General features: G+C 33.5%; 1 protein-coding gene across 1 annotated transcript in view; it reads right to left on the bottom strand.

Moving 5' to 3' along the window:
- Positions 1-6,472, bottom strand: part of LOC115448188 (knirps-related protein) — a 66,255-nt gene extending 59,783 nt beyond the window's left edge. The window contains exon 1 of the mRNA XM_037438952.1: positions 6,023-6,472. The gene's annotated coding sequence lies outside the window, so the exon portion shown is untranslated. The remainder of the gene's footprint in view (positions 1-6,022) is intronic.
- Between the last annotated feature and the right edge of the window lie 14,651 nt (positions 6,473-21,123).

The following is a 21,123-nucleotide window of genomic DNA, read 5'->3' on the forward strand; positions in this document are numbered from 1 at the left end:
AATTATATAAACTTTACGATGCAAATTGCGTTTGAAGTTTAACATTAACTTGTAGATTAGGTTTAATGGCCCAATAGACATATGTGTCGGCCAAATGTGTCAATAAGCAATTTCCATGAAAGAACTTTTATAACATAAAGCTCTTGCAATTGTAATAAACCTGAAGGTTTTATTTGAAGATTATTAGTTTTGTAAGCAGTCCTATAAAACCAGTTGGATAAATGACAAGTAGTAGCTCTCCCCTTTGCGAAGGTCCGGTTGGATCTTTTTAGTCAGTCTCTCGATTTGCTATGGAGGGATGTGGACAATCAATATTTCTAACTTTAATATCTTTCTGATTCATTTTGATTCATTTTTTTTTTGTAGGATAAGGGCAGATTAGTGTTCTTTTACACTTGGCAAGCTTCACCACTCGGTGTCGTGTGTGTTGCTGCTGATCTTTGCTTACAGAAGTTGTGGTGAAGGGTGCGAGGTAGGAAAAGTCTGAACCTACTCAGCCATATTGCCGTCAATACCACAGAGTACTACCACGATGTTATAGTATATATAACTATAAGATAATCATTACGCACATATTTTTTATTGCTTTATATGAGTGCATCATGTTAATGTAATATATGTGTCAATTTATTAATAACCTAACCCCACGCCAGGAGAAAGGACCTTCTCATTACTGTTTTGAAAACACAAAATCTTCACGTATCAGGAGAAAGGAACCCATACGCTATTCATGTTCCTAACGCACGTAGGTGTTGCTCGTGGGAAGTGGAGTGCGGGCCGAAGGTCACAGGGCGGTCGGCTGCGTGGATATCAGCCGGATGGGCGTGCAGAATCGACTGCATACTCAGTTCCTGATGCACCGATTTCTAGCGTGGAATGAGCGTTATACGATCAGGGTTTGATAATGTACTTAATGCCTAAAATTTGTTTTAAAATGTTACTATTAAGTTGAAATTTCTCATGTTGTGTAATTGTTACACAGCGTTGTCTATTTCTGCTTCTGATTATAGTAACTGTTGTTTTGGGGTTAAAGACTATAGCTAATACAATTATTGAGCGACTTCATTAATATTTTAGAGTGATGAGTGCTTTGCAGTGTCATAGTCTTTTAATTTGATATTCTAGATAATGTTACCTGTAGCCAGTCGCTTATCAGGTGAGTAACTAACTGTCAAGTCATTAGAAGTAAAAAAAGATTAATCTAGATTATTGCCTAACTTAAATTGCGACAGTTAGCGCAATATTCGGATATAGTTGCGCAGGCGGCTATAATTCGACAATTAACGCCTTGGGCAGTTTCCGGTTCGCTAGTGCGAGACGTTGTCGAAACCGTTCAGGGATGGGCAGAGGTCTTACAATTTGCTTTATGACATTTGACATCTTACTTTTAAATGTATAATATGTCTAAAGACATGAATTCATAAATATTAGGTACTATGAGATTGAAAAGTCTCAGGATAATGAAAAATGCCTTCTATCTACCCTAATTACACTCCAATATAGTTTCAACACAACATACTTTTTCAAACATGGAACAGAAAGAATTTTATTTACTATAGTTTTGACCGCTCGCTTGTCCACGTCAACAACCTCTGAGCTCTAATATATCCAATTTAACTAAAACAATTTGCTCGTTATTAATGTACTCATCTCATTATTCAACTACATAATAATCATGCTAATGTCAATAAAATGACGAAACCCGCATGCGGCAACTAGTATTACGATCACCTAATTCACGGTAAAGTCAGATGGATCGTGCGTACAAAGACAATTGTTATTGTTCATTGTCACACACTATTGTAGTTATTACGTGTGCTAAAGGTAACCCTATCTTTGTTCGGACATTTAGGCGTTGTGCACATGGTTACTTAGAACTAATGAACTGTGTTGTTCTTATAATGATTTCTTATGTTTACGCGAATGTGGGTTAAATAAAACTATTTTGGGGATTTTATTGCGGTTTTATATTATACCAGTCCGCTTCGTGATTATGAAGGCTGCAAAGTCTTGGAAGCTTCAGGAGAAAATTATAATATAAAAACCGCGATAAAATCTGTAAAATAGTTTTATTTGAATGAGAGGTGCTTTTTTTAAAAAAAAATGTTGTTCGCGACTACGCCCGTGAAAAGCTTTCCTGCTACAAAAGTTCCTAAGTCACTAGCGGTTATTAGTACTATTTATTTATATAATCTGATTATTTATATTGTATGATTTGGCAATTTATATGAAAGTGTGTAGAAATTAAATGCATTGTTTCATAACAGGAGAATTGATTAACTACATACAAACTGCATACATTGATTGACACGCTCCCCGACGGATTCAAGATTATACACAACGTTTTTTTACAGAAGAGTGATAATCTAGCAAAGTGTTTACGCTTGCTGAGAAATATCAAATATATTAGAGAAATAGTAAATATTACGGAAAAAAGCTGTTTAATTTAAAACGTTTTTTGATTTTTTAAATGCGTAGCTTATGGAGCTACATTGTTTAAAAACTAAATCTTACAATAAGAGGCATTTTACGCATGAAAAAATATTTTAATAACATAATTTATTAATAATACATAATTTGGTAATTTTAATTACTCCATAATATTTTTATTAGTTTACTAGTTTTTTTTATTATCGAAATGTCCTTGGTTTTAATAACTTTGAATACTAATTGATAGTTTATTACGCTATATTTATCGTTCGATAGTGGAATGCAACGAAATGTTGCACAAATTAAGATCCTAATGTAATTTACGACAGCAAAATTAATTAGCACTTATAAAGTACTAAAATAGATAAACAGTATTTAATGTGAAGCGTATAAAATATTTTTTTACAATGTTATAAAAAATGATATATTTTTAAATAGGCTATAAACCATGCATGTACATAAATGTCAAAATTAACACATTTTACATGTTTTTATGACATACATTTAAATTCGATGTCCAGGCCTATGTTTTTCATAGTATTTTTTTTAATAGTCTTAGACGTATCAATTTTAACAAACTGTCCACTGCGCCTGTGTGCTCGCAGCCTTATGTGCCGTGGGATAGTTTCCCACGGGTGACCTTATTGTTTTACGTATTTAATGCCTTTTTATCTGTTGTTTTTTTAATAACAACTTATTATGGCCATAATGGCCGATTGTTCAATTGAATTTCGATACAAGCGGGGTCAACGTGATTGATGCTTGACTTTTTGCGCATTATTATTAGTTATTGTTTTGAATTGTTTCGGTTATTATAAAGATATGAGTCTTAATAATATGACTTATCTAATAATTAATTTTATTTCTTTTTTTAATTACGAACCTACGAATTTGAATTAAGAATGTAATTGCACCTCGTTCGAGTTTACAATTTAAACCGATTTTTCGTTTAATTTTAATTTAATATAAAACTATTTGTTATAAAATGTAGGTTTTCAATTTGTAAACAGCAGATTTACTTTGTGCCGGTTTTAGTAACATTGTACTTGGAATGAATATTTTTTAGTTTCATAAATTTAAATCTATTAAATCAAGAGTATCATGAAAAATAGTGTATTTTCTTAGCTCAATCATTACATGTCAAGGCATAACGTTATTAATTACCCATAATATCTTTAAAACCGACACAGTCTGTCACGCATAAGCAGCAATAGACAGAGCAGTGGCACTTGAGTCTAGATCGGAAGACTGGAGCGTGCCTCAAAGTAAATAATGAAATGAATATTTCCATTGAAACAATTCCAGTGATGGTAATGATTCATTAACATCAATGAATGTAATACGCGAACGATCGCGTGCCGCATGAATTTGTATGAAAACTGATAAAAGCGTTAGAACTCAATTGTTTTTTGCTTTCAATGGTGTTATATATAATCCTTAAGTTCTTTAAGAAGAATATTTCATGTAATTAACAATTGTGTAGATCTTTTTAAAAGCGTATATGGTATGGTATTTATCGCAAGAAAGATAATACTTTACTGTTATTAGGACTTCGATTTATTTCAAGTTAATAATGATCTTTAATCGCTAAGTAATTTAGGTAGCTTTTCGCCTAACTCCCGAATTAGACATAAGGAAGATATTAACAAAACGGTAGGAAGTTAAATTATTCGTCATTCAATTTTAGTAAGCTTTGCAGATTGTGATAATGCCGGCGGAAGTTTCATTTTTGATATTCTTTACACTAAAATATTGATATATTATTAAGTCCTTTGGGTTTTCGTATCATAGAGTAATAAAGAATATTTTGATTTTGAAATTAATCGGTTGTTACACAATTTATTTTAGCGAACTAAATTGTTAGTAAGTAATAGTAAGTAGCTTCCAATACTAATAGTAAGCTTAAACCCGAGAAAAGCTTAAGTAGAACTACCTTAGTATTTGTCAAGTTCACGACATGCTACCTGTTATTATTCCGAACGCTTTTATTTCGAGAAACTCTTTTTAAATCGAAAAGCTCACCAATTGTCCATCTCTCAAAGCACCTTCGGTTTTTACCAGTATGCATCTCCGCGACTATTAAGGCGAAGTCATTTCTATCTAAGCTATATTAAATACTTTTTTCAATGACATATTGTGCTGTTGAAAAATCTTCGTTTTTTATTTTTTTGCATTGTTAATTGATACGTTAAAGGTTACTCAGTTTTTTTCTTTTATGTTACCACTTATGTTATTTGGATAGACTACTATCAAACTAATATATTGATTTTATTTTTAATATACTTTTTCAATGTCATGTTTCGAAAAAAAAGTTGATTACTGAACAATTTTCATATTACTCAGAAGTGATATAAGAACAGAAACCTTTCTTACGCTATGTAGACTCAACATATTATATAGAAGGTATTTATGTATAACATAATAATATAGGTTTAAATGTTTTCACAATAAAGTGCGATATTTCACAGTATCAGTGTTTCAGACGTTATTCAGAAGGTCATTAAATTGCGAAAATGTTACTAATATAGAAATGCCTTTAAATAGTCCAGATATAGCGCTAACAGGCTATCTATTATGAATTATCGCTTTTTTGTCTGCGCATGCGACTCGGCAATACATATGTAAAATTAATGCGTTACATTTATATTTTTAGATATCGTCTTCGATTTCTCTCATATTCCGATGATAAATATGTTTGAAAAAATATATATTTTTGACACGTACTTAATTATTTTTAATAAATGTATGTTTGTAACGGTTAAGGAAATAAGCTTGATATATGTGGTCTCAAAGCGCGACGCGACGCGAGCTTTCAGATCATGTTGAAATTTTAATCTCAGTTAATTTTGTCGTGTTATTTAAAGTTTATCCATTCCTTTTGTTTGAATGAGATTTTGTTAATGCGGTTTTAATCTGGCAGATTAACTGTCAGTGATTTAATCTTCGGTTGGGGATCGCTCCTTTGGATTAAATTTAATCGTAATCTTATTTAAATTTATCAGAAATATTTTGTTGCGATTAACCGTTACGATTATCTTGGATTTTTTGAGTAATAGATATTTAAAAGGCTGTTCTAAAAAGGAATTTTTACACAGAAAAACCAGGAAACCAAATATCTAAATCGGATTACGGACATTTAACATTACACCTAATTTTATTTTCAGTTGCGGTAATTTTAGCGTTCGGTAAAGTATAGTAATTAATTAAAAAAGTAATTTATTTATAAATTATAAAAGTGTTTAAACCAATAAATATTATATTCATTATAACATTATAAGTGCCATGATATAAGGTTTTGTTTAGTGCGATATTAAGTAAATTTGCGCTTGGGCACCCGTTGATGTCTTTTACAGGGAGACATTTCAGTCTGCCGTTACATGTGGCTACGGGGTGTTTATAACTTTAATTTTATAAGATAACAACTTTATATATATCTTGAGAGTATTTTCAGTTAAATGTACTGTCAATTTAGCGCGTTTTATATTTTATGGTTCGTTTATTTGTTCCATTAGTGTGTCATAGAGTTCGGCTTCGGTTCAATATTTACACGAGTCAAAATAGAGCTAAAATATCAAAAGCAAACACTTGTTACCTTTAAATCTTTGGTGTCACTCGGTGTTAACAGCGCACGTGCGACGACAAATCCCACATTCACTTCACAATAGAATGAAAATTCCAAATATTTTCAAGTCTCCAATTTCACTGAAGACGACCCGCATACGTGCTGACTCAATTAACAATACTATCGATTTCAAATGTCACCAGTCCCTGTCACTTTCGATGGTAAAACATAGTATGTGTCGCGTCCAATTCACGCGTTACATGTAACTGAAAAAGCAAACTGAAATCGATGCATCGGACGACACTGTTACGTTTATTGACACATCATTTTAACAGTCCTATTGTTTTAGAATGGGTCTGAACGCTAAGTCACTGGCGTCCGAGGCGGGATATAAATCGCGTAGTTTCCATTTTTCGGTAAACTCGACGGGAACGATCGCGTGCGTCTGGGTCGGCGCGCGCGCACGAATGCGCTCGGAGGTGGACTCGTCGCACGGATCGGCACTGGGGCGTGGCTAGCGTCTAACGCAACATCTATCTCGCTTGCTGTCCTACTCTCGCATGAACAGATGTCGTATACGTGCGTCTCTGTCTCTAACATCGGTGCGTTACCGTGCGGTGGGATAACGTGAACTTTGCCACCGCTGGCCTGCGCCCGCGCACCGATTAATACGACGATACGCGACGTTACAGATCGCCCGATAATCACAACTTCGCACGGACGCGACGCGTTTTTTTAATTCATAATACGTTTTTATGCGTTATTGTATTGTAAGTACTTGTGTTTTGGATGTGGCCATGGTTATTTTAGTATTCGGCGGTAATATGTTATGTTCCAAAGGAATTCGTTAAGACATAATTTTGTGTATACTTTTATTCGTTCGAATAAATTATTTTTAATTTTTCGCATAAATATTCAGACTTGAACGGAACAATTAATGATTAATGTTTTATTAACTTTTAATTATGATAATTTTAGAACTCTATTAAGCTAATAAAATATATTGTTAAAAAAATATACAGGAAATAGGAAGTAAAAGAACAACGCTAACATTAATTTTATATTGCTATTATACATTCTGAAAGGTTTCTCAAAGGTATTGGATGATTCTTTCCTGTTATATCGTTATTAAATTATGTAGAGACGTACGAAAGATCACAAATCTATAATTATTGCATAGCACAAACTATTATGATTTTATCAATTAAAATTTCAGTAAAAATAAGGTTGTATTTTGCATGATGCAATAGGTTAACTAGTCCAATAGAAGGACGTTATTAAAGTGAATTTCGGAATAATTTCAAATTGACCACACTGACCATTCTGCACCGGAAAAGCGCAATAAAGTGCAAGTAAATTGATTCTAAAGTAGAGGTGAGTCGCTCATCTAAAGAGATGTCATCAAACGTTGCCTAACACTGATTGCGCCGAGCCTGAAGATAAATATGGTAATGTGCTGAACTTTCAATACCATTGCTTCACTTGAGATATTGATTGACTTTTTATATGTAGAGTTGTGTGTATGTGAAGTGGTACATCTCCTGATATATACGTTTTTCTTGAGTTGACTCTACAATGAAACGTTTATGTGTCTGTAGATAGAGGTCGCCAGCTCTATTTGTCTGTGAGAGACATTGAAGCTGAAGGTTTTGAGACTGCATCTGATGTCAGGGTAGCGACATTGCAGTGTCATGAAATGTCTTATAATTGGAGGTTTTGGGTGATGTTGCCACTGTTTACGGCTTATTATGGTAATACTAGGCATCATGTTATTTATTGATTTAAAAATAATAAAATAAAATAAATTCATCGAATTTCGAATTATACATAATCCCAACTTAATCTTTTATATTAGGCTGAAGAGTTTATGTTATATTTGAGTGTACTAATCTTTATCTCTAACTTGCTAATTTAAAAAAATATTTTATTAATAGATATTATCTCTGAATACCTAGCTTTTTATTCTAGTTTCAAATGTGTCCTTCCGAATCCTCGCGCAAAAACTAGTATTTAATGAGGCAAATTAAGAATCAATTGCTGTCCGCATTGGATACGTACAACAGTTAACTCGTTGCCATGATGGGTGTTTTCTTACAGTAATACCATTTACAACATAAATCTAAATACTCTAATGAAGGAAAAGACAAGGAAATAAACGTATTATAATAATAAAATCATTAGATGTTGCCGTGAATAATATGCATACATGTTTTGCGGGTTGTCATGAGAAAATATATTTGCTCGATGTTAATGTACTAGTATATACCATTAGTGCGTAGTGGGCTCATATGTCTAGTGGCGGGACGGGTTGAGAAACCTATGGTGCACTAAAATTGATTAGGCACTAGTTTTTGCATGCGGCTTCGTTCGATTGAAAATCCTTCCCCGGAATACCAACCGTATATTTTCTGGCGTAATAGAATTTAGTATTAATCTGGAAATGAACCCACTTACTATTAGGTGCAGTTGGGTCACTTAGCCGAAATAGTATAAAAAAGTAGAGTGTAGTGACATAATAACTTAGGGTTTAAACCACCGCTGTTAATATGCGACAATTGTTAAGTCACTATAAATACAAAATAAATAAATAAGCAAAAAAAAAAAAAATTACATGCTTTCCGGCGAACTTTCACCCGCTCTTCAGAACATAGAACGTAATCGCTTGAAAAGATTTTAGCGAGATATTTTTTTTAATTACAGTTATTTTAATTATTCTAGTTATATACAAAATGTTACTCCTATTTTTTTTTTTATAATTATATACAAAATGTTGTCTTGGGAATTTTAACCAGTACTGTCTTTTGATACATCCAGGGGTGAATAAAAAAAGTACATAAAAAATTGTTCCAAGTTTAACGACCAAACCGTTAATGAATAACTGCGCAATAATTAGGTGATTACAAGCACCCTAATGAAACTATCTCCGGTCTGACCTAACGGTGCACCATAAACCAAAACAATACAAAGGAATATTTTTATTCGCTTCAAGTTGTAAAATTTGCGAAACGTTGCGTTCGATATATAAAAGATTTTATTGCTTTAAAAAACTAAACGTGTACTTGTAAACTTCTTTTTTTATGTCGACCTTTTAGTTAACTCTATAATAATTAAAAGTTAAACGTATATTTGTCAGAAATGAACACATATGTTTATGAATAGTATGTATGAAATTTGGGACGCAGAATTAGTTTTGGATTAATTAAAATATTTTATTGGCATTGCACATTACTTGATTCCCAAAAAGATTTTAAGCGCTCAAAACTGTAGGCAAAAGCTTCTTCTTGGTGGTAACATTTTTGAGTATGTAGAGTGTCAAACATGTAGAGTTTTTCGGAGGGGATGCGCCTCGCGATATCTCGGGCAAAAGATAACATATTTAATTTTTTATATATTTTTTTAAGTTTACATATTTAACTCAATATTTTACTACCAGGTTGTATATATCAAACCAACTTTACCTAACCCAAACGTATTTTATATGTCCTCATTTTAAATTACATTTCTATCTGGAAAAAGCATAAATTTTATAGACATAAAAATACCATATCAGTTTCTTTACATAAAAATTCTAGTTAATTAATATCAGTTCACAAATGCGTAAAATCAGCAATCATATTATCAGTGAAAAATATCTCGTCTTCTACCGCAGTGATGGCGTCATCCGGATCTTCTAAACATGTTTTGCTCAACGACAGAACATAAGTCATAACACGTTTAACTCAAAAATGATAGGGTTATGATATCACTGGTATCATTTTTTGCTAATAATTTACAAATCGTTTATTGATCTCTAAGAAAGTAGAGTCGTTTTAATTGCCAGGTAGATACGGAAATTAATAAGACAAGTGATGTTTGTAATATTTTTCTTATTACTCTATTGATATGAATGGTTATATAAGGCGTAACAAAAAATAAAATCGGAACAACATTTTTCATTCCTCATGAGTGTAGTAATTATAATTTTATTACCATTCTATTGATATAAACGCTTATATAAGGTGTAACAAATAAATTTAATGAATCGAAATAACATTTTTCGTTTAAAATTTAAGCGATTTACATAATAATTGCAAATTGCATCTATAAAGTCTATAACCGTTAATTTATTGCAAAAAAATAACCGTTGCCAAATTGCAATAATAAAATTAAAACTGATGCAGATTGAAAAAAATTGGCAAAAGCGCACCGCCACATTCGTAGAAAAGAAATTTTGCGCAAACAAAAAACGATAACAAACTGTTTAAAACAGTTAAGATACGATGGACCGTAGTTTTTTTGTCACCACTAAGGGTTGTTCGTTTCGGCCCGTTACCTGTGACGTCACGCGTTTTTTATAGTTTTTGACTTTCTTGTTTTATTTCTTTTGATTTAACTGTTTAATTTGCGAGAGTATGGTGAGATAAGAAAGAAATATATCATTTGTAAATTTTAGGCGCAAATGTGGTAATACTACTATTTTCTAAATTTAAGATACTAGAAGTTATAAGAAGGCTTTGATAATCAAGTAGCACTAGATTAGCGCGGTTTATGGTATAAATCTTAAATAATGAGAATATCAAAGGAATTTTTGGCCCTCTGGAAATAATGTAGGTAAGTAATAGTAGATGGAGTTATATTTCGTCTCCAATAAGCTCTAAAATTTAAAACCAATAAAGACTTCACTAATGAATTCTATTTACTAAATATGCTGAAAAGATACAAATCATTACTCACCTATTTGACATCCACTTCTGAATGACACTCTTCCCCAGTGAGCACCAATCATTCCAGGCTCGGGTAGGCTGCCCTCACATCCGGTGTCCTCTTTCTGTTGTCGCTTCATCTTGCAGGGTGTTTGTAGTGCCTGATTAAGTAAGTTCATCATTAGGAGATTACTGATTAAAAAATAAATCCGTAATAAGACAGAGAGAAGGAAGATAAGTTAGCTAGTAAAGTTAATTACAGAACCAAAGCTCAGCCACAAGGATATTCTGAAGATAGACAGACAATGGTTTCCACACTTTAGGTTGGTGGGGTTAAGGGTCATTCCACATGTCGGTTTACTGCTCGCTTGGATGATGCTATACTCCCGAGCTGCGACATCTAGCCGTATGATTTTCGATACCTACATAACTGTTCCAACGCTTTAGTGGCGGTAAAAAAGGTTGTTCCACGTGTACTTTTCCGCGATAAAAAGTAGCATCGGTGTTTAAAGTTTCGTACGTATAATATTAGTAACATTGATTTAATTATTAGACTATCTCGAGGTGAGATTGCAGTGCTAAAGTCTCAGGTTCGATTCCCGGATTGGGCAAAATGTTATTCGGTTTTCTGTTCAGTATCAGTCTGGAATTTCTGTCCGATATGGCGATAGGCTCGCCCCTATTATATTATGGGACGGAATACACACGATGGAAAGTGGAAGCACCAGTCCGCCTCTGCCTATCCCTTCACGGATTAAGGCGTGAATGTGTGTAGTACCAATAATCTCAAGAGGTAAGCAACGAAACATTACAATAACAACGATTAAATAATAAAATTACAAACCATTTAAAGTAAATTAGAATCATGTGCCGTTTCTGCCATATGGGATGATTTTGCCTTACTACAATGATGATCTAATCAATCGGATGGTAAGGATAACTCGTCTGCTTGCTGTTTACATGTTCCATGCAAAGTTCTAAAATGAGTTGAATTGCAGAATGTCCAAATTTTTTTAGGGCACCACAAATTATTAATTAACGAAAAGAAAAATAGTGTATGTACTGCCATTACTGAACACATATTTGACAAAAAAACAAACAGAAATACAATGTCATAAAATTAAGATATATTGATTAATATTCCTGGTGTTCAAGCATTCATTACTAAATTCATATAACTTGATAGTTTTTACTATGTACTATTGTCATTCATGAAGTAACAGTCTTTTACGCGCATTTAGTATTATTTAATGTAAATATAACCTCTGATCTACATAGTATGTTATTTATTACGTGTTGTGTCCGTCATTTTATGCAGGACCCATAAAAAATGTAACTCTACATTTACATATAGACAAAAGTTCTGACTGCACTCAGGGCTGATGTTGAGTAGAAAACCCCAATACCCCTTTACCTGACCCGGGAATCGAACCCGAAACCTCAGCACTGCAATTATAGTCATAATCTTTGAAAAATTACTAAATAGATAGCAAACTAATTTGTTTATTTCAATATAGTAATATATAACAAAGGAACTAATACCGACTCTAGAAAAATAAACGACCAGTCATTATAGTATTATCGTAGTAAACAATATTTCCTTATTTTCAAAGACGCCTTGATCAGGTATGTTAAATGGCAGACGGCCAACGTATGAACAATGAGGTTGATACATGTTAAGACACGTGTTATATTATATCAGTTATATTGTCTCTATATCACAGGTTGATTGGTAAAGAATGCCTATGGTATTATGGTATGTGTAAGTGAAGTATGTATAAAGTTTATATAAATATACTTAGGGTGTGTTTTACAATGTTCAAGTAAATTTTCTTTGAGAACTAGTGAGGTCAGACGTTGTCCTGTCTCGGACCACATTTTATGTAAACTACTTTTCATCTTATATATTTATTTAAATCGGTTAGGTGTTTTCGGATATAAGAGTGTGTGAAGAACAATTTTCATACAAAAATATCACCCAAATCTCCAACGATTCCCGTCTTTTCCCGTTGTTTATTCAAAATAATTTGATACTTACTTTATCCTGATAATTAGGAACACAACAAAAATTAATCACTCAATCCGGTCTAGTCGTTCTCAAGTGACGCTTCTATATACATGTGCCAACTGATTTTTAGTTATATAGATTTTCGAATTAGATTAGTATCGTACACCAACAAGATGGACCGACCAAATTAAAGACACATCGCCCTTCAAATTCTACACAACCGTAAGAGACGCGCTGGATAGAAACCGGTGGAGGCACACCGTCTGCTCCAGATGCAACCTTGATGCTGACCACGATCCTCAGATATGAGGGACCGACCAGAGAGAGAGAGATTAGATTAGAGTGTGACATTTGTATATACAAAGCCTACGAAAGGCTTATTCATTTTTGTGACGAGTCGTATTTACTCTGAAGTCGCGAAACAGGCCCATAGAGTGATATAAAACTGGCAAATTTTAAAAAGAAATTAAATGGTAGAGAAATGTCCTTACGTCCTCATGTCCTCACCAAATAAGATTCATTTCTCTAGACTATGGTTAACGTGCATCCATATATTAAAATAATATAATATATGTGGCAGTTGTCAGGTGTAAAAAAGGGTCTCAGGAAGGGCACTGAATTAAATTCGTTTCTCCACGCCAAAGAACGTTCATCCAATTACAAACTCATTATCAATGTCACCTTACTATCTCTATTCGAAAACTTAATAAAAAAATAAATCTATTTTGGACAATAAATCACAGCGCCGAGATTAGATCTTGTACCTACATCTCAATTTCACAAATTTATTGGAGCCACGTAACGCAGGATTTATCTCGGTGAGTGTACTTAAATACGTCGTTATGCGATAATAGATGCCGACTGTACTTGAATAACGGTTGTGTTTATTTATTGTGGGTTGTTTTGTTTATTTTGGGGTGCCGTAGGTTTTTGGCATTTAGTTGAGTGTAGGAAAGGTAAAGTGTTTGTTGTTTAATTGACTGCGAAATATGGGTTATGTGTTTTATGAATGCGAAGATACCTTCATAAATAGGTAAAACTTTCTTGTGTGAGTCGCAGCTTGTATAATTAAGTTATAGCTATCCATAGGCATTAAGGGTTAGTAACTTTGTGCTCCGTTTCGCAAACTTTAGATAAATGTTGCGGTTTTTTTTTGTATTTTCATCAAGCTTTCGCATTCATATCATCTCATTAGTTAAGTAATATGATATGTACGATCGTCATGTCGAGCACTATTGAAAAAGATGCGAGAAATTTGAATTCTTATCGTATAGATATGTATTCTGTGGTACGTTGAAAATTAACCGAGGCAATGATTCCACTCCATGCCTTAAAACCCAGCTCACATTTAATATTAACTGACACGTTTTCTCACAACTTTTAGTATCAAATCTAGCACAAAACAGTGGTTTTACCAACCACCCACCGGTCTCCAAAACTGTAACATTCCCGGTCAGTATTAACACGTACAGATAGGCTCGCCGGCGCGACGTTTAGTGGCTGTTAATCTGATACCGATGCATTGGGAGCCGGCGCGATTTATGGTCACCAGCTTTTTTGATTAATCGTCTTATATTGGATTTTGTTTCTTTTCAACATCAGTGAGAGAGATGCGGTAAAGTAGGTTGGTAGTACTTGGATAAGTTGAGATATCGCTGGCTCAATATTAGAAGATTCTGTATTATATTTTTGCATAAATTGAACTATGTATCACATCATTCTATGTCTTTATTAATAAAAGTTTCCAATAATCCCGAAACATAAATAAAAGAGGAACCATGAATATTGTTTTTTTCAAATAGTTACTAAAACAACTAAAATTAACATAGGACCTTGTAATGGTGAGCAGTAATTTAGGGGTTATGAATAAGCGTTTATATTGTGTGACTCGGAACTTATGAATGATTTTTTAAAGGAGCAGTTATTACGAATTTCTTTTGCTCTGAGATTATGTGAAAGAGTAAAATTTATTAATAAAGAAGTTTGTGTTGTGGACAATTAGTGTTAATTAATTGCACACATTTGTACATGTACAACCTGGCAGACTAAGCTTGAAAAAACTAAGGATCTTTGTAGTATTTTTATCTCGATAAAAAATGCTGACAAAGATAATAAACATTTTTTTTGTCATTGCCTTACTGTTCTTCATTGCACATCGTAATTTCGGTTACCAGTTCTGAATGAGAGTGGTATAAATTGTTTCAAACATTTTATTTGTACTTTCCCGTGGTTTCTTATACGCCAGTCTTGTTTACTTAATACCGTTTTTAATGGCGTATATGCTTCTTGTTATTGTCAATTTATTGTACGACCTGTTGTTTTGGAATTTTATTACGAAATTTAAATATGTGGTTTTATAGCCATTTGTATATGTAAACATATAAATTTTTATCTACAGAGGGGTAGGCAGGTGTAGAAGTAGTGCATCCAGTATTCACCGAGTATATTTTTTCCCATGAGTATGTATATCTCTATAATCTAATTGGGAGAGTTTTCCTCATGGAGAGTTTCATAGGTTGTTTTGTAGCGAATCTCATGCTTCAATAAATCTGAAGGATTCTTCCATTTCTATTACTTATATTTGTATGGTCAGTTATGCAGGAACAATTTATGTGGTAGTTCATCAGGTCTATTTCCTTGCTATCAGATATAGGGTGTTCGTTTTCACATGCTATTTAGTTACTATATTTTTTTACTAATTACAGCCTAATTGGTCTAACACTGAGGGTAGCCTGATTACGAAATTATTATATTTCTCAACATAAGCAACAAATAAATATACTTATCTACTGAAAAATTATCACCAAGCCATGCCATTTGGAGTAACTATTTGTAAGATGGAAATGACCTACAGGTGACTGACCCACGAAAGTCCTAACCAAACGAAAGTGGTTATCGTCGTTATGCTAAATGTTAAAAATAACGTTTTTATTTATATAAAACTTACTAACTGGTGCTAGTGAATAGGTGTTTAGTACGAAGATCTCTCGTACCTGAGATTTTTACTCTAGAATTACTATATTGGGACTTCACCCACGATACTTTAAAAAAAGAACACACATTTATAATTTTGTATCAAATAAATAGCGAAATATTAATTGTGTTAATTTCTATAATATTTTTTTTTATGGGACATTAAATAGAAAAAAGGAACGGTAAATTATTTGATGTGAGCCTTGCACTGTTCCTTACAGTTTACTACTATGATCGTTGACTGTTTCTAATGTTGTAATATTTTTTTATATATTAATGTGTTATGCTAGGTTATGCTATTGAACGCCGTTACAAATATAAATAAAAGAAAAAGAAAAAAGGTTCGGGCGCCAGGCGACAATAAGCAAAAGAATTACCTGGATAAGCTAGGAAGATTCTGGAACTTTTAATCTTCAGGGGGGTGGTCTAAATGAAAGTCTCCAACCAGTAAAGTTGTTCCGTATATTTTCCGAGGAGTTCACAAATTTGGAAATTATAGTTATTTTAGAACATAAAAATACCTTTGGTCATTATTGCATCCTTATTGGAATTAAGTTAGAAATACATACCAGAGTAATGAAATAACTAAAGTTAGCTAAGTATAATTAATGAAGACCACAGAACACTCTTCACCACTGGTCCCATAAAGCAGGTCCTCGCGGAGAGGTCGTGGTCCAGAAAATTGCAGCAAATGTAGGTTTACACATTTAAACAGGATACATTATGAAATTGATCCATAAAAAACATGATCGGTACCAAAAACTGGTTCCATAAAAAAAATTGTTCCATGAAAAAAAATTTGGAAAAATAATAGGGAACATCAATAAGACGCCCATCGCAAGGTTAAAAGGGAAAAATCCCAAGATAAATTATTACTGTTGATTGTTTACATTAAATTTTGACAAAATATTAGGGCATACTGCCCATAATTATGAAAGATTAAATTGGATTATTTAGTTTGTTATCCTTCAAGAACCGTCTAAGAAAGTGACTTGCTGTGTCTGTGACAGCCGTCATTCATAATCGTAGAGATGGGAAAATCCATAGACCGACGTAGAGATGTCCCTCAGACAATCTACTAAAAGACATCAAAACGACCATTGACCCTATCGAATGTGACTAGTGCAGGAAATCCTACTTCCACAATTTTATTTATTTTTTATGTGGAAATGTTGGCAATCATTTGTCAAACTAAGTAAAGCTTCCAGAGCCGTAATAAATAAACTAAAAAAAATTTGTCAAACTAACCATGTAACGTGATCAAAAAATTACGTTACAATGTCTAGCGAATAATGAGAGATATAGATAGGTTTTGTAATTTGAAGTGCAACTATTGGGGCCTTATTCTTTATGCCAAACGTTATTTTGACAGTGCGTAATAAGCATGTAACGCACCACATCACGTTTAACCCGGCGAGCGTGTGGCGGGGTATATCATACCCCCCATGTTAATTACTGGCGTATATTTTTTGTGCCTGACTTTCAAACTTATAGTCTCTTTGAGTAGCTGGAGTTACAGGGTTGTGGAAGGTAATAGTGGCGTGATCACAGTGTCGCGGCAACCTGCATTCGAGTTACACGATTGCAAACTGAGTTCGGGTACGTGATACCCCGCCACATAGCTGGTGTGACAAAAACTAACATTGCTTTTTCTGCTATTTTAACTTATTTTCTTTGTTTAATTGTAGATTTTAATAGAAAATGGATGTTGAAAATAAAAAAAAACAACTTTGGTCCATGATAGAAGATGTACTTACTAGAACAGGGTTTCGCAAACTTTTATTTAGTGCGGACCGCTAATGCCACCTTATGCGACCTTTTTTGCGACCAAAGTCGTAATGTTTGGGTTAATGTTGTTCAGTTGGATTCTTAAATCTGTTTTTACTAGCAGTTTACTTCTGTATTTATTTTTTAGATATACAAGAGTGCAAAAGCGTGCACTTTATAGTTTTTCTTTTAATTTTTATTTTACTTGCGGATCCCCTGAGAGGGGCCACGGGCCCCCAGGGGTCCTATGTTTCGTGAAAATCAGGGCAAAGACACTAAATGGACCGATTTCATCCGTAACTTAGGCTTGGCTTTAGTTTACGAACACCTGAAGATGTGAAATGACAAAAAATATATATTCCGATTTATATACGCCAGAGAATTTCTTCCCAGATCAACGAATCACTTTCATCGACTCAAAATGTTCCTGGTCATTTTATTAGATGTAGAGATTGCCCCAACAAAAAGAATCATAAGACAAAATACTCATGAACAAGCTGATGAAATGCTATTAGTGTGGAGCATGCAACGTTTTTTTGCAAAAACTGCACAGATTTTATCTCCAGTTCCTAAGATGTTCCTAAAATTTTTTGTAATTTTTTTTAGTTTATAAAGAAAATTATTTCATATTCTATCATACGATTAAGTTTTTTTATCATATTACTGGTTTTACTTTAGTTCCTTTTAGTTTTTAAGAGACTGAAAGTGTTTGTTTGAAATTCAAAGTGACTTATTTCCATCGAGGTAAAAAAATATTTTTTTTAAAATGGCGCGATTGTTTTATTTCCAATGCGTTATGATGGTATTGTCTTATTATACCAAAAAATAAATAGTATAATACGTCTTCAGAAACAAGTTTTATAGCTAATTTTTTAAGGGGTATGTCATACCCCGCCACATACCTCCTTGTTACATTTTTTTCACCTCACGCTCGCCGGGTTAAGACAATGGAAATTGGCTTACAGAATACCATTTTACGAAGATAACTAGACACGGCCGCGTTACGCGTTTACAGTTTCATATAGAATAAGGACCGTGATTATAGGCAAGCGTGACGTTCTCCGTGACAGCAATTTGCTTGTGCCCTAATAAGTTATTTAAACATTTAACACGTGTTTCTGTGTACCTGCAATATTAGTAAATCCCTTTTTGTTAAAAAGATGGATTAAGGTTATTTTGTCCACTATCCTTTTATTAATCTATCTTTATTTTTTAATGGAAGTTCTAATTCTAATATATAGCGATTGTTATCTAGTGACAGTAAATATACTTCGGATCGGTATTATACTGAGCATTATACTAGAAGGTGTGGGTGTGATTTCATTAGCGAGAGATATATTTGCAAGTTGCACTAATATTTGTTTAAGCGCAGGTATTATGTGATTCACTTCGTTGCTCTGTCTACTCCTGTAAGGAAAAAAGGCGTGATGATGCCATAATTGAAAAAAATATGTTAAGTGTCACATTGTTATATGAAGTCAACAAACTACACACTCACGTTTTTTATTTCCAAAGGGATGGGCAGAGGTGTAACAAGGCAGCCATTTTCCTCTCTGGTGTTCCTAATGCGACAGGGTCCCGAGTCTATCGCAATATCAGGCAAACATTCTAGACTTCACGCTGATACTGACCAGTAAAACTCAACATCACTGCCCGACTCGGAATTAAAACCCGGGACCTCAGAGCGATGTCGTACTGGGTACGCAATACAATTACGAAATGGAGGCAATCGATAAATACATTAAATGAACCGTCCATCCACACTTACAATCCATATCGGGATCTAAAACTAATGTCATCCTGCAGAATGTTGTCTTACCACTTAACAGAATTTCGTATGTAAAGAGGCCCGACCCCTGATCATTGCACAATCTGTAAATATATATCTATAAATATAATGTATTATGTAAATCTATTTTATCATCGGTTTACTGGTGTAGGGGCACTTGTTTTGTCACGGGAATGTAAACTATTAGGTATTATGTTCAGGATAGGAATTTATTTAAAACAACAAATAACTGCCATACGCCAATCATGATAATACGTACACACACTGACAAACTTTCGCCTTTTATCCTCTAAGAGGTAAGCTTCATTGGCTCCACAATACCCCATTTGTATTTCTTCTTATGTGACAGGAGGCGAGTACATAGCCATACTTAACAAACATAGTCACGCTTTGTATCTCCGAAGGGGTAGGCAGAGGCGTAAATAGTTCACCAACTTTCCGCCGTGTTAATTCCTTAGCAAAGATACTGTAGGGGGCAAGCCTATCGCCATAATGGGTACAAATTCCAGACGCCGGGCTGATAGTAAGCAGAAAAACCCAAAATAACTTTGGCTGACTCGGGCATTAAACCTGAGACCTCAGAACTGTCGTTGTACCACAATACAACTACGCCATCAACCAGTCAGCTATATAGAAATCGTGATAATAATTCGTGATAGTAATCGTTTGAAGAACTAAATTAACGATTACGAAGAGTGAACAAGATCTATAACTATTTGAAATTAAAAAATAAACTATAAAAATAAGTAATTTGATATTTTAAAACTAGTATTTAACCACTCTAGCTACTATTATTTCTAGCAATATTGATCCGCCTAACCGCTATTTACAATAAACGATCCCAATTTCTTTGTTCTATCTGAAAAATAGACCAATCAGAACAAAGTTTTTGTGACATGTTTACAAATTCATTATGATTGGTTCATTCTCTGAATCGGATTGAAGATTCAGATTGGGATCATTTTTGAAAGACGGCTGTTAATGAGGCTTTAGCGTTCTCTATCCCTAATTCCCGGATCGCCCAAGTCAAAGTATTGAATCCGGCGATGGTAACGAGCAGTGTATAGACTATTAACGTATCTCTGCGTGTACGCCGCGCAAATTATTCATTTAGATAATAAGTACCGTTGCGTTTATTCAATTTCACACGCGCGCTTCGGCGGGCCGAATGTATTGTTTGGTTGTAGACGGGCGTTTTTTAAATTAGTTTTATAAACGTGTTAATAATTGATTGTTTATAAGATCGTTAGTTTAATGTAAATTTGGTTTAAAATCGATTGTTCTAGATTCGTTAGCCAGACTGACAGTTATAAAAAATTGTTTCATTTATTCTTAGAATGTTTTTAAATTCCGCATAATCTCCCCGAGATAAGTTGTAATGGTTACTTCAGAAAGAAAAGATTCTTTATCCGGTCAGCTTATATAATTTGATCTACAATTCTCGATACTAGATATTGTAATATTTTAATCCGATACCGTTTATCTGATTAGTAAACCTAGTTTACGTCCCGAAGAGTTAAAATTGGGATTTAAAGTTTTTTTTGTTTTCTAATACATATAAACTAATTTACCAGTTGCTGTGTTTCTTGATGTTTAATTTGATATATCTATATAGGTTCTTACGTTTATGAAAAAATGTTTTCCTTTCTATAACGTTTATGTCTCCACCGTTACAGCTGTGATTTTGTCAATGTTAAAACATGTAGATATTAAAAGTACTCAAAAGCAAGACTTAATTTTAGCGCCCTATACGCTTACAACTACCAAAGCGTCGTATTAAACTTAGAAATTTTATGTATACAGAAGATATTAAATTAAATAATAGCATATAAGTCAGAAAGATATTGATTGCATTTTTTATTGACGAGGAAGATCGATAATCTGAAGGCCCAATGGTCTTAACACTGTCACC

The sequence above is a fragment of the Manduca sexta genome, chromosome 15, assembly GCF_014839805.1.
Source record: "Manduca sexta isolate Smith_Timp_Sample1 chromosome 15, JHU_Msex_v1.0, whole genome shotgun sequence".
In the NCBI taxonomy this organism is placed as follows: domain Eukaryota; kingdom Metazoa; phylum Arthropoda; class Insecta; order Lepidoptera; family Sphingidae; genus Manduca; species Manduca sexta.